The 22,165-nt window shown below is 43.8% G+C and overlaps 1 long non-coding RNA gene across 1 annotated transcript in view; it reads right to left on the bottom strand.

Moving 5' to 3' along the window:
• LOC112443004 (uncharacterized) overlaps window positions 1–16,403 on the bottom strand; it is a 118,063-nt gene extending 101,660 nt beyond the window's left edge. Inside the window, exon 1 of the long non-coding RNA XR_003031258.2 lies at window positions 16,247–16,403. This is a non-coding gene — a long non-coding RNA (uncharacterized lncRNA). The remainder of the gene's footprint in view (window positions 1–16,246) is intronic.
• Between the last annotated feature and the right edge of the window lie 5,762 nt (window positions 16,404–22,165).

Raw genomic sequence — 22,165 nt, 5'->3', positions numbered from 1 at the left:
TAAAAAATCTGCTTGCAATGCAGGAAACCTGAGCTCAATCCCTGGGCTGGGAAGATCCCCCAGAGAAGGAAATGGCAACGCACTCCAGTATTCTTGCCTGGAGAATCCCCATGGACAGAGGAACCTGGTGGGCTACAGTCCATGGGGTCACAAAGAGTCAGACAAGACTGAGCGACTAAGACTTTATTCATGGAAAACTGGCCAGTACTTGGATGCCTGAGGCCAAGCAACTAGCTGAGTGGGTTCAAAACCCCACTCACCAGGAGACAGGCTGCAATAAGACCCCCTGAGCCCACAGCCACCTCTGGACATGAACCTGCAACACACCAGAGGGACCTGAGATATAGCTGCATTCATCATTGGGCAGACACCAGTCCCAGAATGCCCTGGGTCCAAGCCCTGCCCTCCAGGGAGCCTGGTCTGGTCTCTGGAGCAGCCTCACCCCAGACTCAAGAAAACGAGAATCCCCTAGCCTGTAGACCCAGCATGTCCATCAGCAAACCAGAGACTGACCTGAGACTAGCTGGGCCTTGGCCCTGCCCACTAGCAAGCCAACAAACTTCAAGACACTCTGACCCTAAACCCAACTGTGTCAGAAACCAGTCCCGCCCCACCAGCTTTGGGGCCCCTGGGTTTTGCAACCAGACTCCAGGACCTGGCTCTCATCCTTGAACTTGGCTTTACCCACCAGAGGGCAGGCAACACCCCTGAGTCTTCTGACTCTGGCTCAGTCCAGGAGTGAGTGGGCATAAGACTTGGGGTCCCCTGAGACTCCACAGTCAGCTGCTTCACGCCCTTGTCCCATCAATCAGCAGCCTACATTCTCAGTACAAGTTATGGCCTGGCCATCAACTTGACCAACTATGCCAGAATGCTACATGGTAAGCCCACTACAACAGAAAGACCCCCACAGCCCTCATAGGGGAAGCCTCGAGAGCATATAGCTTGAGTTACAAGGGGTAGTATGCTACTTGGATGCACAGGATGTCTCCTTCTCCAAGGCTGGGAAATATAATCAACCTGCTGCTGCTGCTAAGTCGCTTCAGTCGTGTCAGACTCTGTGCAACCTCATAGATGGCAGCCCACCAGGCTCCTCTGTCCCTGGGATTCTCCAGGCAAGAATACTGGAGTGGGTTGCCATTTCCTTCTCCATAGAAAAGAAAAAGAAAAGTTGCTCAGTCGTGTCCGACTCTTTGCGACCCCATGGACTGTAGCCTACCAGGCTCCTCCATCTATGGGATTTTCCAGGCAAGAATACTGGAGTGGGTTGCCATTTCCTTCTCCAGGGGTTTTCCCAACCCAGGGATCAAACACAGGTCTCCCGCATTGTAAGCAGACGCTTTTACTGTCTGAGCCACCAGGGAAGCCATAATCAACCTACCAAATACATAAAAATAAAAACAGCAATTTAGGCAAAATAAGGTGACACAGGAACAGATGCCTCATGTTCCAAACAAAGGAACAAGATAAAACCTCAGAAGAACTAAGTGAAGTGGAGATAGGCAATCCACTCAAGGAGGAGTTCCAAATAGTTCAGAATAGTGATCAAGATGAACGAAGGATTCAGGAGAAGAATGGATGCACAGAGTAAGAAGCTAGTTTTAACAAAGAGAAATAAAAAGAATAGGAAGAAGGGTCACTTGAGATGCTGTCTCCAGGGCTTGAAATCCTAAAAATTCCCAAGAAATAAAACATAAGTCTTAACTTTTAGGTTGTGAATATTTTTGAAGTCCACAGTTATGGCAACCAATGAAGGGACCAGAGCAGATTCCTCTCTTTCACCTGAATTCTACGAGAATCCAGAGCCTTGGAATCAGTGGAGGCCTCTTGTGCCCACCCGCCTCCTCGAGGAGTCCAGACATCCTGGTTCCAGGATCTCATATTATTGGTTGACAATCCTAAGTTTTACTCAGTGAGGGAAGAGGTTATCCTTGAAACTTGGTCTCAAGAAGATGTACCTACGTTATTCTCAAAGGACTTGGGAAGATTTTGCTCAGTTTAGTCACTGAGTGGGTTATCATCAGTTTGAAAGGCACTGGGAAGACTCAGTTTGGATACTGAGCAGTCTTCAGTTTAGAGACTGGGTAAGACTTTGCTAAGCTAAACACCTCATTTTGTCTAAGTTGCTGTTTTTATTTTCATGTATTTGGTAGGTTGGTTGTATTTCCCAGCCTTGGAGAAGGAGATATCCTATGCATCCAAGTAACATACTGTCTGTGCTCAGTCACTTCACTCATGTCTGGCTCTTTGCAACCCTGTGGACTGTAGCCCGCCAGGCTCTTCTGTCCATGGGATTCTCCAGACAAGAATACTAGAGTGGGTTGCTTTGCCCTCCTCAAGGGGATCTTCCCCACTCAGGGATTGAACCATGTAAAAGACTGAAATTAGAGCACTTCCTAACACCATACACAAAAATAAATTCAAAATGGACCTAAATGCAAGGCCAGAAACTATAAAACCCATGCAGAACACTCTGACATAAATTGCAGCAAGATTCTCTTTGACCCACCTCCTACAGTAATGGAAATACAAACAAAAATAAACAAATGGGGCCTAATTAAATTTAAAAGCCTTTGCACATCTAAGGAAACTGTAAACAAGATGAAAAGACAACTCCCAGAATGGGAGAAAATAATTGCAAATGAAGCAACTGACAAAGGATTAATTTCCAAAATATACAACCCATTCACTCCACTCAATATCAGAAAAACAAACAGCCCAATCAAAAAATGGGCAGAAGACTTAAACAGACATTTCTCCAAAGAACACATACAGATGGTCAACAAGCACATGAAAAAATGTTCAACACTGCTGTTTATTAGACAAATGCAAATCAAAACTACAATGAGGTATCACTTCACACTGGTCAGACTGGCCATCATCAAAATATCTACAAGCAATAAATGCTGGAGAGGATGTGGAGAAAAGGGAACCCTCTTGTACTGTTGGTGGGAATATAAATTGATACAGCCACTATGGAGATTCCTTAAGAAACTAAGAATAAAACTACCATATGACCCAGCAAGCCCACTACTGGGCATATACTTTGAGAAAACCATGGTTCAAAAAGACTCACGTGGACTTCCCTAGTGATTCAGCGGTTAAGAGTCCACTTGCCATTGCAGGGTACACATTGATCCCTGGTCCAGGAAGACTGCACATGCAGTGGGACAACTAAGCCTATGCGTCACAACTACTGAGCCCACCTGCTACAGCTACTGAAGTCTGCACACTCTCAAACCTTTGCTCTGCAACACAAGAAGCCACCACAATGAGAAGCCCATGCACCACAGCTGGAGAGAAGCCCCCACTCACCACAGGCAAAGAAAGCCAGTGCACAGCAACCAAGATCCAGCACAGCCAAAAATAAATAATTTTTTTTAAAGACATGTACCCCAATGTTCATTGCAGCACTATTTATAATAGCCAGGACATGGAAGCAACCTAGATGTCCATCAGCTGATGAACGGATAAAGAAGTTGTAGTACATACATACAATGGAATACTGCTGCTACTAAGTCACTTCAGTCGTGTCGGACTCTGTGCGACCCCATAGACGGCAGCCCACCAGGCTCCCCTGTCCCTGGGATTCTCCAGGCAAGAATACTGGAGTGGGAGGCCATTTCCTTCTCCAATGCATGAAACTGGAAAGTGAAAGTGAAGTTGCTCAGTCGTGTCCGACTCTTAGTGACCCCATGGACTGCAGCCTACCAGGCTCCTCCAATCCATGGGATTTTCCAGGCAAGGGTACTGGAGTGGGGTGCCACTGCCTTCTCCACCACAATGGAATACTATTCAGCCATAAAAAGGAACAAAACTAAGTCAGTTGCAGTGAGGTGGATGAACCAGACTCTATCAAACAGAATGAAGTCATAAAGAGAAAACAAATATTGTATATTAACACACACATATGGAATCTACAAAGATGGTACTGATGAGCCTATTTTCAGAGCAGGAATAGAGATGTATATGTGGAGAACAGATTTGTGGACACAGTGGGGGAAGGAGAGTGTGGGATGAATTGAGAGTAGCACTAACATATATAATCTTGTGTAAAATAGCTAGCTAGTGGGAAGCTGCTGTATAGCCAGGAACTCAGCTTGGTGGTCTATGAAGAGGGGCAGGAGGTTCAATAAGGAGGGGACATATGTATACTTACAGCTGCTTCATTGTTGATTATATCAGAAACTATAAAGATTATATAGCAACTATCCTCCAATTAAAAACAAATTTTAGAAAATCAATGTGTTAATTCAAAAAAAAGGAAAAGAAAATCAAGTTTTAGCATATTAATATTGTAAGAAAGGAAAACTTCTCCACCTACCCTTCTAGGTTCTGTGGCTGACTTAAACTGTCATAAACAGGAAAAAAAACACTATTTTAATTATGTTCTTATATAAGGAGCCTTTCAAAGATGTGTGAGTCAACAAGCAGCCAGACAATTGAGGCTTATGTACAGTTCTGACCTAATGAAAGTGATGAAGGTCTGGATTTCAAAGAGAGAGAAGGCAATTCATGGGAAGGTGAAAAGTGGAAATTAAATGTTTGTTAAATTAATGTTGCCTGCCTTGAAGGTAGGTACCTCAGGTGACTGTTACCTCTGGTGTTAGCTCTCTGGGCTTCCCTGGTGGCTCAGACAGTAGAGAATACACCTGCAATGCAAGAGACCCTGGTTCGATTCCTGGGTCAGAAAGATACCTTGGAAAAGGGAATGGCTACCCCATCCAATATTCTTGCCTAAGATCATGGCATCCAGTCCCATCACTTCATTGCAAATAGATAGGGAAAAATGGAAACGGACAGACTTTATTTTCTTGGGCTCCAAAATCACTGAGGACGATGACTGTAGTCATGAAATTTAAAGACGCTTGCTCCTTGGAAGAAAAGCTATGACAAAACTAGACAGCATATTAAAAAGCAGAGATATCACTTTGATGACAAAGGTCCGTAGAGTCAAAGCAATGGAATCAGACCAGATCAGTCGCTCAATCATGTCCGACTCTTTGCAACCCCATGAATCGCAGCATGCCAGGCCTCCCTGTCCATCACCAACTCCCGGAGTTCACTCAGACTCACGTCCATCGAGTCAATGATGCCATCCAGCCATCTCATCCTCTGTCATCCCCTTCTCCTCCTTCCCCCAATCCCTCCCAGCATCAGAGTCTTTTCCAATAAGTCAACTCTTCACATGAGGTGGCCAAAGTACTGGAGTTTCAGCTTCAGCATCATTCCTTCCAAAGAAATCCCAGGGCTGATCTCCTTCAGAATGGACTGGTTGGATCTCCTTGCAGTCCAAGGGACTCTCAAGAGTCTTCTCCAACACCACATTTCAAAAGCATCAATTCTTCGGTGCTCAGCCTTCCTCACAGTCCAACTCTCATATCCACACATGACCACAGGAAAAACCATAGCCTTGACTAGACTGACCTTTGTTGGCAAAGTAATGTCTCTGCTTTTGAATCTGCTATCTAGGTTGGTCATAACCTTCCTTCCAAGGGGTAAGCGTCTTTTAATTTCATGGCTGCAGTCACCATCTGCAGTGATTTTGGAGCCCAGAAAAATAAAGTCTGACACTGTTTCCACTGTTTCCCCATCTATTTCCCATGAAGTGGTGGGACCGAATGCCATGATCTTCATTTTCTAAATGTTGAGCTTTAAGCCAACTTTTTCACTCTCCACTTTCACTTTCATCAAGAGGCTTTTGAGTTCCTCTTCACTTTCTGCCATAAGGATGGTGTCATCTGCATATCTGAGGAGCAATGGAATAGTCATGCACAGATGTGAGAATTGGACCATTAAGAAGGCTGAGCGCTGAAGAATTGATGCTTTTGAACTGTGGTGCCAGAGAAGACTTTTGAGAGTCCCTTGGACTGCAAGTAGATCCAACCAGTCAAGGAAATCAACCCTAATATTCATTGGAAGGACTGACGCTGAAGCTGAAGCTCCATTACTTTGGCCACCTGGTGCAAAGAACCGACTTATTGGAAATGACCCTGTTGTTGGGAAAGACTGAGGGCAGGAGGAGAAGGGGGAAACAGGGATGAGATGGTTGGGTGGCATCACTGAAGCAATGGACATGAGTTTGGGCAAACTCCAGGAGATGGTGATGGACAGGGAAGCCTGGTATGCTGCAGCCCATGGGGTCTCAGAGACAGACACAACTGAGTGACTGAACAATAACTCTCTTCCTTGTATAGGCCCCATTTCTAATGTAAATTACTCTTACAGAAGGTACCTTCTACTGGTTTCAGAACTTATGTGTCTGCAGTTTCTCAAAATAATCAGCGTCGAAATAATCTGTATGCCAAAGAAGCATAATTTGGGGTGGCATAATCTGCTATCCTTCAATATTTTACTTTCTTTAATAGAGTTGCTTGGAAAAACTAGTTTTTCAAAAAGAGAGGAAACAGAAAGAAAAGAATGTATTTTCCTAAAAACAATTATTTCAACAGTGTGACAAAATTAGGTGGTCTTCTCATTGGCATGTTGTAAAATTTATATTATTTGAATGATTAATGTATAAAATTGTTTAAAAATTTAGTTGAAAAATAGCACAGAGTCTCAGTTTGAGGTTCTCCAGGAAGCAAAGTTTAGCATGCAGACTATTAGGGAGTGCCCTGGGAACCAACATCTGTTGCAGAAAGGAAAAGGAGTGGGCAGAACAAAAAGTCAGGATTAAAAGCAGGCCAAGAAAGTCTTCTCATCCCTCTCATCCCACCCCCAGAGAGTGCCAGACCTGGGATATTCAAGATAGTCCTGAACTGTTCCAAGATGCGCAGGCCTACATTTGTTGTTGCTTAGTCACTAAGACACTTTGAGACCCATGGACTGCAACCCGCCAGGCTCCTCTGTCCATGGGATTTCCCATGGAAATAGTGGAGTGGGTTGCCATTTCCTTCTCCAGGGGAATCCTCCTGACCCAGGGACCAAGCCACACCCGCTCCATTGACAAGCGAGTTCATTACCACTGAGCCACCAGGAAAGCCCATTCAAGCCTACATATCCCTGCCTCAATTAGTTAAGAGTATAAACTACTATAGCCATTCTAAAGAGGATGAAATTTAGCAGTTAGTAGATCTGGGTCAGCACACATCCTGTGACTTGTCAATATTACTTGTGTTACTCAGAGTAACTCTTAAATAGATTTATAAGGGAGAAATGGTGTAACAGGGAATTAGAGTCTGTGTTGTCCGTCACTAAGGAACTACATAAGCTAGATGGGGTGGAGGCATATGACAGTCCTATTCAGTGGTCAGAAACAGTGAACTGAGGATAATAGTGAATATTTAATGAACTACATGAACTGTGTGCTAAGTTGTTTCAGTTGTGTCTGACTCTTTATGACATTATGGATTGTCGCCCTCAGGGTTCATCTGTCCATGGGATTACCCAGGTGGGCTGCCATGACCTCCTCCAGGGGATCTTTTCCACCCAGAGATGGAACCCATGTCTGTCTTCTGCGTTGGCAGGTGGATTCTTTACCACTAGTGCCACCTGGGAAGCCCTTAATGAACTGCAGGTAATGATAATACTAAGAATCTCTAACTTCTTTTTTTTCACCCCTTTCTTTTGTGATTTTTTAAGCAAACTAGTAACTTGGAGGAATAAGTTATTCAATTTTATCAATTCAGCAATTCTTTTACTTCAATGAGTAAATTTTAAGTTTCTGGGGGGGCGGAAATGCTAGCTAAGTTATTATTTGCCAGGCTCTTTGTTTATCTCAGTTCAGTTTAGTCGATTAGTCGTGTCTGACTCTTTGTGACCCCATGGACGTCATCATGCCAGGCTTTCCTGTCCATCACCAACTCCTGGAGCTTGCTCAAACTCATGTCCATCGAGTCAGTGATGCCATCCAACCATCGCATCCTCTGTTGTCCCCTTCTCCTCCTGCCTTCAATCTTCCCCAGCATCAGGGTCTTTTCTAATGAGTCAGTTCTTCACATCAGGTGGCCAAAGTACTAGAGCTTCAGCATCAGTCCTTCCAATGAATATTCAGGACTGATCTCCTTTAGGATGGACTGGTTTGATCTTGCAGTCCAAGAGACTCTCAACAATCTTCTCCAACACCACAGTTCAAAAGCATCAATTCTTCAGCGCTCAACTTTCTTTATGGTCCAACTCTCATATCCATACATGGCTACTGGAAAAACCATAGCCTTGACTAGACAGACCTTTGTCAACAAAGTAATGTTTATCTGCACCACCTTTATTCAACCCAATGTTCCATTATAGTATTCCTAATTGTGGACACCAAGGAAAGGAGAGGTGACGCAATTTGCTTGAGGTCAGATAGCTAAAAAGTGGCGGAGCCAGGGTTTAAATGGAGAAATTTTAATTTTGAGAGGTCAAAATTGAAAATTTGAGGTCATGCTTTTAAGTGCTTTTGGTTAAATACTTTTAACCACTACCCCAAGTATAAACTTTGTGGATAAAATGTTGAATGGGAAAAAGAACAAGAGCTGGCACATAATACTTTATGCAAATGTAAGGCATACCTAATAGATAAATACACCATATCTTTGAATGATATATATCTTGCCAAGGATTTACATTAATCACTTTAGAGTAGCAGACTTCGATGGAAGAAGGGAAATGGAAGCGGGAAGATGAAGGTTAAAAAGACTAAGAAGAGGAAAGATGCCTAGCATGCATCACGGATGCTGTGCTATAAATGGATTACGACTAAGACAACTGCCTTCACTTGGAGCTCAAAGCAAACAAAGTTACAGTAAAACTTCTAATCTGATCAGGTCCTTACTCCCCTGATTAAAAAAAAAAAAAAACACTTGTCATTTATTCTGTGATAATTTACAAAATCCTTTAAAAAGTAGGCAAAATATGGACCACTTCCACCTTACTCTCAATATCCAGCCATATAGCATTTCTCTGTTCTTTCAACACTTTGTACCTTCCCAGACCACCCTCCTTCAGCCTGATTGTCTGCTCCTTCCCTCCCCAGCTTGGCTACATTCTGCTCATTCTTCAGTTCCTGAAATAACCTTTTTACAGGAAGTTCTTCCTTTGATCTCCAGAGCAGATTAGCTCTTCACAGTACTTTTTAAAAAAATATTTATTTATTTATATTTGGCTGCACCAAGTCTAAGTTGTGGCATACAAATCTAGTTCCCTGACCAGGGATTGAACCCAGACCCTCTGCATAGTGGACCTCCAGGGAAGTCTCTAGCACTTACTTTTATTATGTAGTTATTTGTTTTGATTCTGTTTTCATGATTTTCTCCCACCTAATAGGAGGGCATGCATTTTATTTCCTATGTTCATTATCCCTAAGACCAGCAGAGTATGTAGCACATATTAGACACTCAATATTAAATGAGTAAGTCCTTCAGTCGTGTCTGATTCTTTGTGGGCTAGTGGACTGTAGCCCATCAGCCTCCTCTGCTCATGGAATTCTTCAGGCAAGAGTGGGTTGCCATTTCCTTCTCCAGGAGATCTTCCCAACCCAGGGATCAAACCCAGGTCTCCGGCATTACAGGCAGATTCTTTACCCTTGGAGCCACCAGGGAAGTCTGTAGTTTATATGAAATGGCCACAAACTTTTTCATGCTTATCCCTTTAAAAGACAGCTTTCTATGTTTTCATCCTTGGAATCTGGTGAGTTTGTGACTGCTTCAACCAATAGTCTGTGCTATTGTGTGGTGATACTGTGATAAGTGATACTGTGTGGTTTCAAACATTAAGTCACAAAAGGTGATACACCTTCTTCTCAGCTCTCCTGGGACAACTGTTTTGGAAAATCCAGCCACCACTTAACTCTGACAACACGGAAGCCACCACGCTGGTGACATCATGTGTAGGCACTCTGGACAATAGTCCCCGCTAAGCCCAGCCTCCCAACCACTCCTGCCAGGAAGCCAGAAGAGCAGGGACATTATCTTGTGTGTCGTACAGCAGCCCATCCACCAGTTGGGTACTACAGAATACCCTCAATTGATGACACAAGCAGCAAACGAATTGCTCAGCCAAGCCTTGTTCAAACTCCTGATCTACTGATTATGTGAACTATACTAAAAGGCTTGATGTGAGCATCACTAAGTTTGGGGATAGTTTGTTTTGCCACAATAACAACCGGATCATCCAGAGAGTGGAGAAGAGAGATATAAAGAAACCCTGAATATTGAGATACCATGTGTATGCCAGGTGAACAATACAACAGGCTTATATGAATACAGCTACACATATTCTGGTAATATTTTTAAAGGCAAAGAAGCCTACAGTTATCCAGGATTTCAGGTATCTGTCCCCTGCATTATAGGATATACCTTTGGTTTCCAGACACTAATTCTAATAAGGTCCTCACTCATTGTGACAACCCAAAAAACACCCTTACACATACGAAAAAAAAAAGCATGAATAAATTTCTCACAGACTCTTTACAAATTATATTCCTTCTATAACTACAGACATTTGAAAAATAAATTAGAAGAGCATTACAGGATTGAGTTTTCAGGCCACATTAATCAGAAGATTTAGTTTTTGAAGCTTTTAAACTTTGTTTTAAAAAGTTAGTACAATTTAAAAATTGTATTGGCAAAGTTGGATTTATTCAGTGTATGGATTCAGAAATACAGGCTCAGGCAGCTCCCTCAGGAAGATGAACAGAGGGGGAAAAAAGTCTCCACCATCACTAAGGATTTTTTGTTTCTGGAGGTTATCAAATCCTGGTAACTTGCCTCTCAATTCAAACTTGAAAAAATACTGTTACTACATAGCTTTCTATTCTAAACTTGTGAGACTATAGAGCCCTCAAAGCCTCTGTAAAGAAAATCTCATTGCCACCATAATGAATATGTGATTACAGCAGAATTCAAACATTTTATCCCAAATTGAGGAAGTCAGTCATTCTGACAGAGTTCTGTACAGAATGTAATAGTATTATCCATAGTGTAATACCTTACATTATAACAGCTTTTTATTGAAACTCTTTGGAAGACATCTGTCTCAGCTATATTCTAGGGTTTTTTTTTTTTTATTATTATTAATAGTGACTTTAGATCCCTGGGTTGGGAAGATCCTCTGGAGAAGGGAAAGGCTACCCACTCCAGTATTCTGCCCTGGAGAATTCCATGAAGTGTATAGTCCATGGGGTCACAAAGAGTCAGACACAACTGAGAGACTTTCACTTTCACTAGCTTTACTGAAGCCTATTTTCTAATAAACTTTAAATCTTGCTTGATAATTTCAAAAGTCATAATGGACTAGATCTCTAAAGATGTGACTGAAAATGGAAATCTAAAGGTAAGTATCTTATTACTATCTTACTATGTAGAGTAGAGGCCCCCCAAAATTCACGCCTGGTAGGAATTTTAATGGCAATTTGCTGGTGCTCCCTATATCAAATAATGGCATCAGTATTTATGTTAATCTAAGTTAAAAAATATCTAAGCCCCAAATGTCCACTCTGACTCCCAGATACCCATTCCATCAAATTCCATCATCAAAATTCAATTTCTACAAAAGGGGACACTCCTACACTGTTGTTGAAAATGTAAATTGGTACAGCCACTATAGAAAACAGTATGAAGTTCACCAAAAAGTCAAAATAGAAATACCAGATGATCCAGCAATTCCACCCCTGGGTATATATCTGAAGAAAATGAAAACATGAATTCAAAAAGATACATACACCCCAATGTTCATAGCAGATTTACTATAGTCAAGACATGGAAGCAACCCCCGTGTTCATCAATAGATGAATAAAGATGTGGTATATATACACAACAGAGTATTACTCAGCCATAAAAAAGAAAGATGTTTTGCCTTTTAAAACATGGCTAGACCTGGAGGTTGTTATGCTTAACAAGTCAGAGAAAGACAAATATTCCATGTTATCAGTAGTGTGTGAACTCAAAATGAATGTATATCATGAAACAGACTCATAGATCTAGCGAACAAACTAACAAACAAACTAGTGGTTGCCAGTAGGGAGAGGGAAGCGGGGAGAGGCAAGATAGGGGTAGGGGATTAAGAAGTACAAACTGCTACGTGTAAAATAAGCTACAAGGATATACCATATAGCACAGGGAATATAGCCAATACTTTATAATAACTTTCAATGGAGTATAACATAAGAGTTTGAGTCACAGTTATATAATATTATAAATCAATTCTACTTCAAGTAAAAAATGAAAATAAGAATTCAACTTCTACATACCCCTTGTCTTTAAGAGTTCAGAGTTTTATTGTCCAATATCCCAGCTTCAACTTTTTCCATAAATTGTGGCCTTGGAAGTATCTTTCTATAACGTTAGTATGATTGTGCCAATCCTTTGGCAGCCACATGTCTTGACCAAAATAATCTTTATGTTCTTTAGTCTGATATTCAAAACTCATCAGAAGCTTATCCAGGGCTCTAGCCTATTGCAGAGTTTCAGGTTAGGCATTTCTAATTCTTATCTTAATCTAGAACAAATCCTTAATCAAAGCTGACTTTTAACTTTGGCTGGGAGATTGATGACCCATGTGGATTTCATTTGCAATGAACTGACTTAGTGCTCTTAGCCTTGCCTTGTGTGCTGACCCTCCCTGACTCCATCAAATCTAACCAACAGAAAGGGTGGGGGAGGAGGCTTGGCTTTAAACGAATAAATTTTGGAATAACTAAATTCACTTGTATCCTAAAGTATTGTTTACACTGGACTATGGCTATAAAACTGATTGTAACAAAGCCCAAAAGGGAACCCAGAAGATGCCTGCAGTCCTCCCAGGAGGTTATGCAATGCTTCAGGAATGTCACCAGGGGGCGCTGCATCTCCCTCCACCTCTGCCTCTCCAGCACTTCCAGCCAGCAGCTGCTGCTAAGTCGCTTCAGTCGTGTCCGATTCTGTGCGACCCCATACACGGCAGCCCACCAGGCTCCCCCGTCCCTGGGATTCTCCAGGCAAGAACACTGGAATGGGTTGCCGTTTCCTCCTCCAATGCATTAAAGTGAAAAGTGAAAGTGAAGTCGCTCAGTCATGTCCGATCCCAAGCGACCCCATGGACTGCAGCCCACCAGGCTCCTCCATCCATGGGATCCTCCAGGCAAGAGTACTGGAGTGGGGTGCCATTGCCTTCTCCGAGCAAGCAGCTACAGACCCTAAACGTCGAAGACAAAAAACAGGAAAGCTAGAAAAAGGTAAAAAGCAGTGGAGCAAAAATTCAGGAGTGGAAGGCAGGCCAGCTTCATCAGCGTGTGGCCTGTGTAGACGCACAAGGCTCCACATACAGAGGGTCTGTCCTTTGTTCAATGCTCTGTTCAGTCCTGAAGTTTAGTTTTTAATGCAAGGGGCCTCATAATTTGTGTAGCCAGTTCTGGTCAGAGGGTTTGGAGGCTGGCACTTGCAGCCATATCTAACCTTCCCTAAGGAAGGCTTTGATTTTTTTTTTTTAACACAACCCATGTCCAACCCTCATGGTTCAGTGATAAAGAATCCTCCTGCCAATGCAGGAGATGTGGGTTTGATCCTTGATCCATGAAGATCCCACGTGCCTAGAAGCATCTAAGTCCCCGTGGTCTAGAGCTCACATGCCGCAACTACTGAAGCCCACATACCCTAGAGCCTGTGCTCCGCAACGAGAGAAGCCACCGTGATGAGAAACCCATGCAACACGACTAGAAAGTAGCCCCCACTCACAGAGAAAAGCCCGCACAACAGTGAAAACCCAGCACAGCCAAAAAGTCAGTAATAAAGTCTTTCAGTCACATCTAAAACTAGCTATAGGGTATTGCTGGGCTGCACCCCGCAGGCCTGCAAGCCTTGTTTCCCAGTCTCAAGACCAAAGAAAAAAGCCTGGAAACAGCTACAGAGACAATCAACTGTTCATTGGATAGAGAATCTTACCAGTCCAAAGCAGAATGTTCTGGAGTGACAACCCACTACCTATGGTAGAGAACAGGCAGAACGTGACAGCAGCCTTCACTACCTGTGGAGAAGGAGGCTACCATTTATAGGTGAAATTGACATCAGGTGGGCTCATCAGTTACCAGGGAAACCAGCGACTGGGGCAGAGGCAAGCACGACGGCTTCCCTGATGGCTCAAATGGTAAACAAATCTGCCTATAATGCAGGAGACCCAGGTTTGATCCCTGGGTTGGGAAGATCCCCTGGAGAAGGGAATGGAAACCCACTCCAGTATTCTTGCACAACTTTCACTCTGTGGTCTAGCTACTGATTAAGCCCTATAATTAAGAGGATTGAAGGAATATAGAGAGAGAGCAAGAGAATAGTCATCTTAAGTGGCCTGACTACTCACTCCACCCCTACATACACTGTACAACCCTTACAATCTTGGTATGCCCCTTTTCCATGATATCCCTGGGGTCAGCTATACAGAAGTGTATAGCTGACACCAAATACCACAAATGCAATACAAACAACAGCAGCTAAAGGGTATCAAGAGTTAAGATACTTAGTATGCTCAAAACAGTGATTCACCAAGAGGTGGGCAAATTCTGGAGCCAGACTCCTGGCATGCAGGACAGGAAGGAGGTAGGCATTTTCAATTGTCCCCACGTAGTGGCATTAGCCTGGTCAACTTTCCATGGTGTCTCACTGCTGACCCAGCAATCAGACTCACTTCATAGTGAGACCACCCTTGTCACCCAGTCCTTAACAGATTTCCTCTGCTCAGACTAGGCATGAAACGTGAGATGTTTGACAGGCACAATCAGGGGAGACATGACTATTAAGCAAAGTCCAGGCAGTCACAGCATTCTGAGACAATACCACCCCTGCCTGGGGTTTTGTCCTGGCTGGCAGTGCCACACTACCTGTCCAGCCTCAGCTGCCACAGTTGGAGCCGAGGACTGGAGACCACACACATCAACAGACGCCAAGGTTAATGTAATGGTACCTCTCCCATAAGGGCCCAGATTACTTTAGTAGTTTTAGGTGTGACCAGGTAGAAGACAGGTGAAATCTAAGTCCCTTTTTGATCCTATTCCCCAAAAGGCAGAAGACCCAAACTACCAGGGATTTACCTGCCAGTCTCAGGCCCGTTTTATGGTTTGTTCCCCTGGCAGGGTGGAGGTGGAGGGGTTAGATCCTTTGTCAAAGGTGAAAGTGAGTTACTGTCCTGAGTGAAGGACCTAGTTGCCTCTGGGTTCATGGTGCAAACACTGGACATTCAGTTATAGTCCACAGGGCTTGGTTAGCCGCCTGGTCCTGAGCAAGTTTTCGTCCTAACTGTCATTTGAGTAGTCTACCTACACTTCCCATGAGCCCGGCAGCAGTGGGATTGTAGGGCAGGTGGAAAGGCCAGTGTGTGTCATTTCTGCTGGCCCAAACCTGAAGTTCATGGCTGGTAAAGCAGGCCCCTTGGTTTCTATTCAAGTCCAGGAGAGTGCCATGCATCACGCACAGCTGTTACGGGCTCCCAAAGAGTGGTTTTATTCAAGGCCTCAGGTAGGCCTTTCGTAATGCCTTGCACCTGTTGTCACACACTAGCCCGCATGTAGCGGTTAGCTCCGACACACAATGTCATTACTCTGCCCCTTTCTATAGCTGGGATCAGAAGACCAAAGGTACTCATTTTGTCATTGCCACAGGCCCCAACCAAACTCTTCCGGTTAACTGGCCACATCGAATTCACAAGCCTGTCCCTGGGTTGATATCCCTAAAACCTGTGGCCGTAATTCTGTAGTGTAAATGTTTATCTTACCCAACCACGTAACAGCAAGTATTTGCTAGATAATCCAGGTTCCTGCATTTTGTCTGTATTCAGCGGCCACCCCTGTGCAGTCAGATGAGCGCAAATGCAGGGCTGCTACTTTTAAAAGTATAAACCAGACTCTGAGGTTAACAGGATATCATCAGTATCACGATAAGCATCTCTCATAGTAGTCAGCTGCCTCTGCTCTGAAGAAGGGAGCTGCTCTTCACCTCTATCCCACGAAACGGGGCCTCTGTGGCCTCCTCCCAGCCTTCTTCCTCTTCTTCAGCGCCCTCAGTAGGGTTGTACACCTTGGGGTCCCAATTCAGACAGGCCCTGACCATCTGGGCCTTGTGGGCACCCATTCCTTAGTGCACAGCTATGCCAGGGTCCCCCCAGCACCTTTCAGTTCCCCGTTCTTATTTCCCGACGTCTTGGCTCTCACAGGAGTCTCTTCAGCCTCCTGGTTCACTCATCAATTGTTGGGCTGCACCCCACAGAACCGTAAGCCTTGTAGTTGCCAGCCTCAAGACCAAAGAAAGAACCCGGAAATAGCAACAAAAACATCAACTGTTTACTGGGAAGGGAATCTTACCTGTCTGAAGCGAAAGGTCATGGAACTACACCCCACCGTGGCTGGCGGTGGCGGACTAACGACGGCAGGAACCTTCACAACCCGGAGCAGAGGAGGATGCATCACTTACGGGGCCAATGACGTCAGCGTGGCTCATCAGTTACCAGGGAAACCTGCAGCTGGGGGGAGGGGGGCAAGCACGGTAGGCAGTCACTGATGATGCCCTGTAATTAAGAGAACTGGATACTCATGTTATTAATGCTAGTTCACATGCTCAACGCACAGTGAGCCCAAACAAACGGAAACTTCAGAGTTTGGAGCAAACAAATTTTACTGCCGGGCCCTGTGAAGAGACGGGGGGCTCGTGCCCTGATAAGCCCTGAGCTCCCCGAAGGGTTTTGGCGTAACACTTTTAAAGGCCAGGTGAAGAAGGGGGAGGGTTTCTGGGTCTATTGTCAGCTTCTGCACAACTCTCTGGCTGATGGTGAGGTAGCAGAGTGGTGTCACAGGGGTTAACAGTATCAGTCCTTAGGCTGCAGGAGGCCTGGGGCTATGTGCTCATGGTCATCAAGTAGCTAACTGTCTTCTATTTGTTGGAGAGGGGGAGTTGTTAAAAAAACAACCAGGAAATGTGCATCAAATACTATTATCTAGGTACTTCAGGGGAGAAGGTAATGGCAACCCTCTCCAGTACTGTTGCCTGGAAAATCCCGTGGATGGAGGAGCCTGGTAGGCTGAAGTCCATGGGGTCGCTAAGAGTCAGGCACAAATGAGCCACTTCACTTTCACTTTTCACTTTCACGCATTGGATAAGGAAATGGCAACCCACTCCAGTGTTCTTGACTGGAGAATCCCAGGGACGGAGAGCCTAATGGGCTGCCGTCTATGAGGTCACACAGAGTCGGACACGACTGAATCGACTTAGCAGCAGAAGCAGCAGGTACTTCAGAGAGGAACCAAAGCAGAGGATATGGGGGAAGGCCTGCCCTTCCCGCCCCCTCAAGGCCCCGTGGGGTCCTGCTTGGTTACAGCGTGAGTGAAGCAGAGCCTGGTCAATCAGGGGATGCAAAGAGAGCAAGAGAACAGCCATCTTGAATGACCTGACCCTACAGCTATCTCACCAGTATTCATTTTATACAACTTGCTAACCCTGGCAGCTGGTTTTCCATGATTTTCTGTGATTTCTTCAGTAAGCAAAAGGATCCAAGTGGAAGTTACCTCCTTTTGTTTCCCATGTGCTTATTTTCCCATTCTTTTTTGGGGGAGTCGGGCAATATTATTTTCCAGTATTCCGCAACAGTGATGATGGAAAAAGCTTCATTGTTGGGAGCTCGTTTTGTGTGTTTTGGCCTAAAGATTCAGATGAAGAGGTTGGTGCCTTCGGCCCAGCAGTTTAGAGGTGTTTAACCCTTCAGATGAATCTGTGAGCCCTCTGTAACTTAGGTTTCTGTCGTATTTCTTGTTCCTAAAACTGAAATGAGTCCTTTTGGTTCTCATAGATATTTTATTTTCCACTGTTATCTTGTTTGTTCCAAGACATGACTGTGAGAGAGTTCAACAAGTTTTAGCAAATAAATAACCAAGCTCCTGATGGGGACCTGGTTGCAAGGTGCAGTCAAACAGAGCAGCGAACAAAGGGGTCAAGTCACAGGTTGCCACTTCTTCCTCTTTGACCTGGATTCTCCCTTTAAAATCGTAACATAAAGTCTGAAGAGATTACAATATCAGCTTAAATGGAACTCTCTGCAGCAGCGTGAATTAAGAAGAGGATACCAAGTGGTCTTAGTTCATGTCGTATAGCTGAGGAGATGACTCAAATTGAAAATCACGCAATGTCATAGGAAACTAATGGATAAATTGTTTCCTACGAGTTATTATGATATTAAAATACTATATATCTCTTTAAATCATTTCAAACTGTATGCACAATTGCTTTACAATCAAATTGCTATTAATGCTTCTTGGTAAAGATGGGAGATAATAAAATGATGACAGAATCTCACCACATTACAAATTAGTAAAATGAACCAAAAGGAAAAAAAAAAAGATGAAAGCAGTCACAATGTTCAACGACAAGAAACAGACAAGAGAAGAGTCATGACCTCATGTCATATATTTAGAAGATGACAATCAGGAGAAGAAATGGAGGATGGTGAAGAAGAGCTCTTCTACCCACCCTCCCCTCCCGCAAGCCTCACTGTTGAGTCAGAAAAGTCCTGAAACTTCTGCTTATACCTTCTAATGATGGAGAGAAGTAGACTTAATATTGTTACTTTCTTGTGATTAGGAAAGGGTGGAGGAGGGGTTAAAACTACCAGGTGAGATGGAGGAAAGGAAAAACCTGGGCTGATTTTCTTGTAGAACACAGGCTCCCAGAACTCCAGATTGAGTTTAACAATCTCTCATGAAGATATCAGAGAAGGCAATGGCACCCCACTCCAGTGCTCTTGCCTGGGAAGTCCCATGGATGGAGGAGCCTGGTGGGCTGCAGTCCACGGGGTTGCTGGGAGTCGGACATGACTGAGCAACTTCACTTTCACTTTTCACTTTCCTGCACTGGAGAAGGAAATGGCAACCCACTCCAGTGGTCTTGCCTGGAGAATCCCAGGGACGGAGAAGCCTGATGCGCTGCTGTCTGTGGGGTCGCACAGAGTCGGACACGACTGAAGCGACTTAGCAGCAGCAGCATGAAGATATCACCCTTGGAGCTGAAATGAGCTCTTATTAAAGAGGTAAACTCCATTTGTGAAGATTTAACACAATCTCAGAGGAGACAGCCTAATCAGTTTTTCCAGGAAAAGCTGCAAACAGCTTTATCTGAGTTGTTCTCATATTCAAGACACAAGAAAGTGGTTAGATATCACTTCCCAGTCTTCACACAGAATTTAGAGGCAAGCTAGATTAATGAAGTAACTTAAGGCATGATATGAAATTTATATTTGAATTTACAATAATAGATATAATCGACATTACATTTCCTCAAACTCCAAAGAGCCAAAGCCTCCCTCTTAACTTAGTCATGAAATTCAAAGAGTGATAAGTGCCCTAAAACCCAAGAAAATGAGAATCGACTTCCTTCTCCATGGTGAATGCCATGAAGTACTCTGACGGGAGATTCATAGATCACTAAGAGAGATTGCTTCTGCTGCTGCTAAGTCGCTTCAGTCGTGTCCGACTCTGTGTGACCCCATAGACGGCAGCCCACCAGGCTCCCCCATCCCTGGGATTCTCCAGGCAAGAACACTGGAGTGGGTTGCCATTTCCTTCTCCAATGCATGAAAGTGAAAGTGAAGTCGCTCAGTCATGTACGACTCTTAGCGACCCCATGGACTGCAGCCCACCAGGCTCCTCCGTCCATGGGATTTTCCAGGCAAGGGTACTGGAGTGGGGTGCCATTGCCTTCTCCAAGAGAGATTAGTGAAAAGTAAAATATAAGAACACGAATAACTTCCCAAACTGTGAAAACATCTGCTGAACCAGGGAGATGGCTGAAGACCTGGGAAAAGAGTGAGAAAGAATGCCTTCCTTTTATTAAAGGCAGACTATCTCCAGTGAGACAAACCTCAAGAATGATGATTGGCAGCTCTGTCAACTGAGAGAAAGCTCAAAGAGAAAACTGGGGTAGAGTAGGAAGAGGTTATGATAGACAAAATTGGTGAAAACACGGTTTAAATTCCAGCTTTTTCCAAGTGGCCCTTTTGCCCCTATTGTTTCACATACAGTCCTGGGCAGAGGCCTGCGAGGATCAGGAGAACTGCTGGATGATCAAGTCCTCAGAGAAAAAGGGTAATACTGTGAGGACTCAGGAATCCAGTGGACAAGCAGGTCTGATTCGGCTTTGCCAGCAGCCGACCTCTGAGCATCCACAGCCACAACAGGGCATCTAGCTGTGTTTTGTTGCCGGGGACCAGCCCCGGCTGATCCAGGGTATTCGAAGGAGAGACGGCGTAGGCGAAGATCAGGAAACAATTGCTTAATTAAATGTTAATTAAGGATATAAAGAGTAATAGAATGAGGATAGCTCAGTAGGAAAATTCAGTGGAGAAAAGAGGCTGAGTAGCTTGGTTTACGCGGGAGACCAATAAAACTTCAAGACAAGAAGTTTGCACCACTTACGTAGGCCGCAGGCGCCCTCTCGAATACGGAAGGTGCCTCACCCTAGACACCTTCTCGAGTGGGTCTTAGAAGCCCAGGCATAATTAGTAAGCGTGGTGGGTTCCGCGCTCCAGATGGAGACTCAGCTCGAAGTTAAAGGGAAGAATGACATGGGGAGACCAAGTTTCGGTGAACAAGGCCCGTACTTTATTTTCCAAAGTAGTTTTTATACCTTAAGTTATGCATAGAGGATAATGGGGGAAGGGGTAGAGTCTTGCAGCAAACCAGGCTTTCTTCCTGCAAACTTATCATATGCAAAAGCTTAGGTGATTTGCATCATCTTCTGGCCCGGAGGCCTGTTAACATTTGAAGACCTTTTCTTCAGAAAACATATTTTTCTCTAAGGGTGATTGGTCAGGAGCCACCCTCCAAAAGCATTAGATAAAGTTGCATTCCTACAGAGCAAAGGTGTGGTGGGCTATAACAAGAAAAAGAATTAACTCAAGGGTCCCAGGTTACAAACATTAAAGCTACTACTTACACCAATTATATTAATCAATACACTGCCAGGGACACAGCAGGTAAGGGATATGGAAACTTAGCAGCAAACATTGGCCCAACAAGTGAAAATCCCTTCACCAATACAATTTCTAATCAATCTTTTAACTAGTCAAAAGAATCTGTGTTTAGACAGTTTAGAACATCTCCTGCCTCTCACAGTTGGGAGGCTCTGAACAATCACATGTGGCCGGAAAAACCTATTCAGGCAGGCTAGAGGATTTCCAAAGGAGTTTGTAGGTTAAACACTGTCACACCCAGGAATTATTAACTGGAACCGTAAGCTAACTCTTTCTTCAGAGAGAGGTAGTGGGGGACAGCCCCCCGTAAAGTCAGAGGTGTAGGTGAAAGCACAAAGCAGAAAGTAGGCAGACTCTGGTTTTGGGGGTATATGCTTGAGAATTTCCAGGGGGACTCCTGAGGCTCGATCCCGCCTTTGCGTATGCCGAGCCTCCTTCCTCATGACCTTTGTCATGGGCGGAGTTCCTCACACTGGCTGCCGGCAGTGATAGAATTCCAGTTGAGCTATTCCAGATCCTGAAAAATGATGCTGTGGAAAGTGCTGCACTCAATATGCAATATGCACTCAATATGCAATATGCTGGCTCCCGGCATTTTGTGTCTCTAAAAGTAATTCATTTCTTTTTAGTTTAATTGCAGTTATTTCACTGATGCTAGTTTTGCTCCTATTGAAGTTTGATAGAATTTTATTTTCCCCAAAAATGTTTTGTAATTAATGCTTATGAACGTATTTCCAACTACATTTGAACACTCTAGAATCTAAAAGCATACTGATGGTATTTTGATTGAACAATCACCTATTACTTCAAGCAAAATTGAAATTTTACATGATCAGATAGACCCATTTTAAATAATAAAGCCCATCTTGTAGGTTATGAGGATGTTATTTAAAATATGCAAAAGTCATTTAATTTACCTCAATAAATTTCATGTTTTAAAAGCAACAACCACCAGGATACTGGAGCTAAACTTATTTTCATTAGTTTAGCTCTAAACTTATAGATTAATTTAGAGGAGTTGACATTCTACAACAATTTGCTTTTTATTTTTCAATTTCTTTTTGATCTTTGTTATTTTGTTCAGAATATTCCATGTTCTTCAAATGTTTCTAAATTTTATGCAGTCAGTATGAAAATTTTTTTTCTCCTTAAAAAATTAACCCAGTTTGGCTCCCTGGTGGTCCAGTGGTTAAGAATCTGCCTTTCAATGCAAGGGATATGAGTTGGGTTTCTGGCCTAGGAAGACCCCACATGCTGCAGAGCAACT

Source organism: Bos taurus, chromosome 20 (genome assembly GCF_002263795.3).
Source record: "Bos taurus isolate L1 Dominette 01449 registration number 42190680 breed Hereford chromosome 20, ARS-UCD2.0, whole genome shotgun sequence".
Lineage (NCBI taxonomy): Eukaryota > Metazoa > Chordata > Mammalia > Artiodactyla > Bovidae > Bos > Bos taurus.
This window is presented reverse-complemented; position numbering and strand designations above follow the sequence as displayed.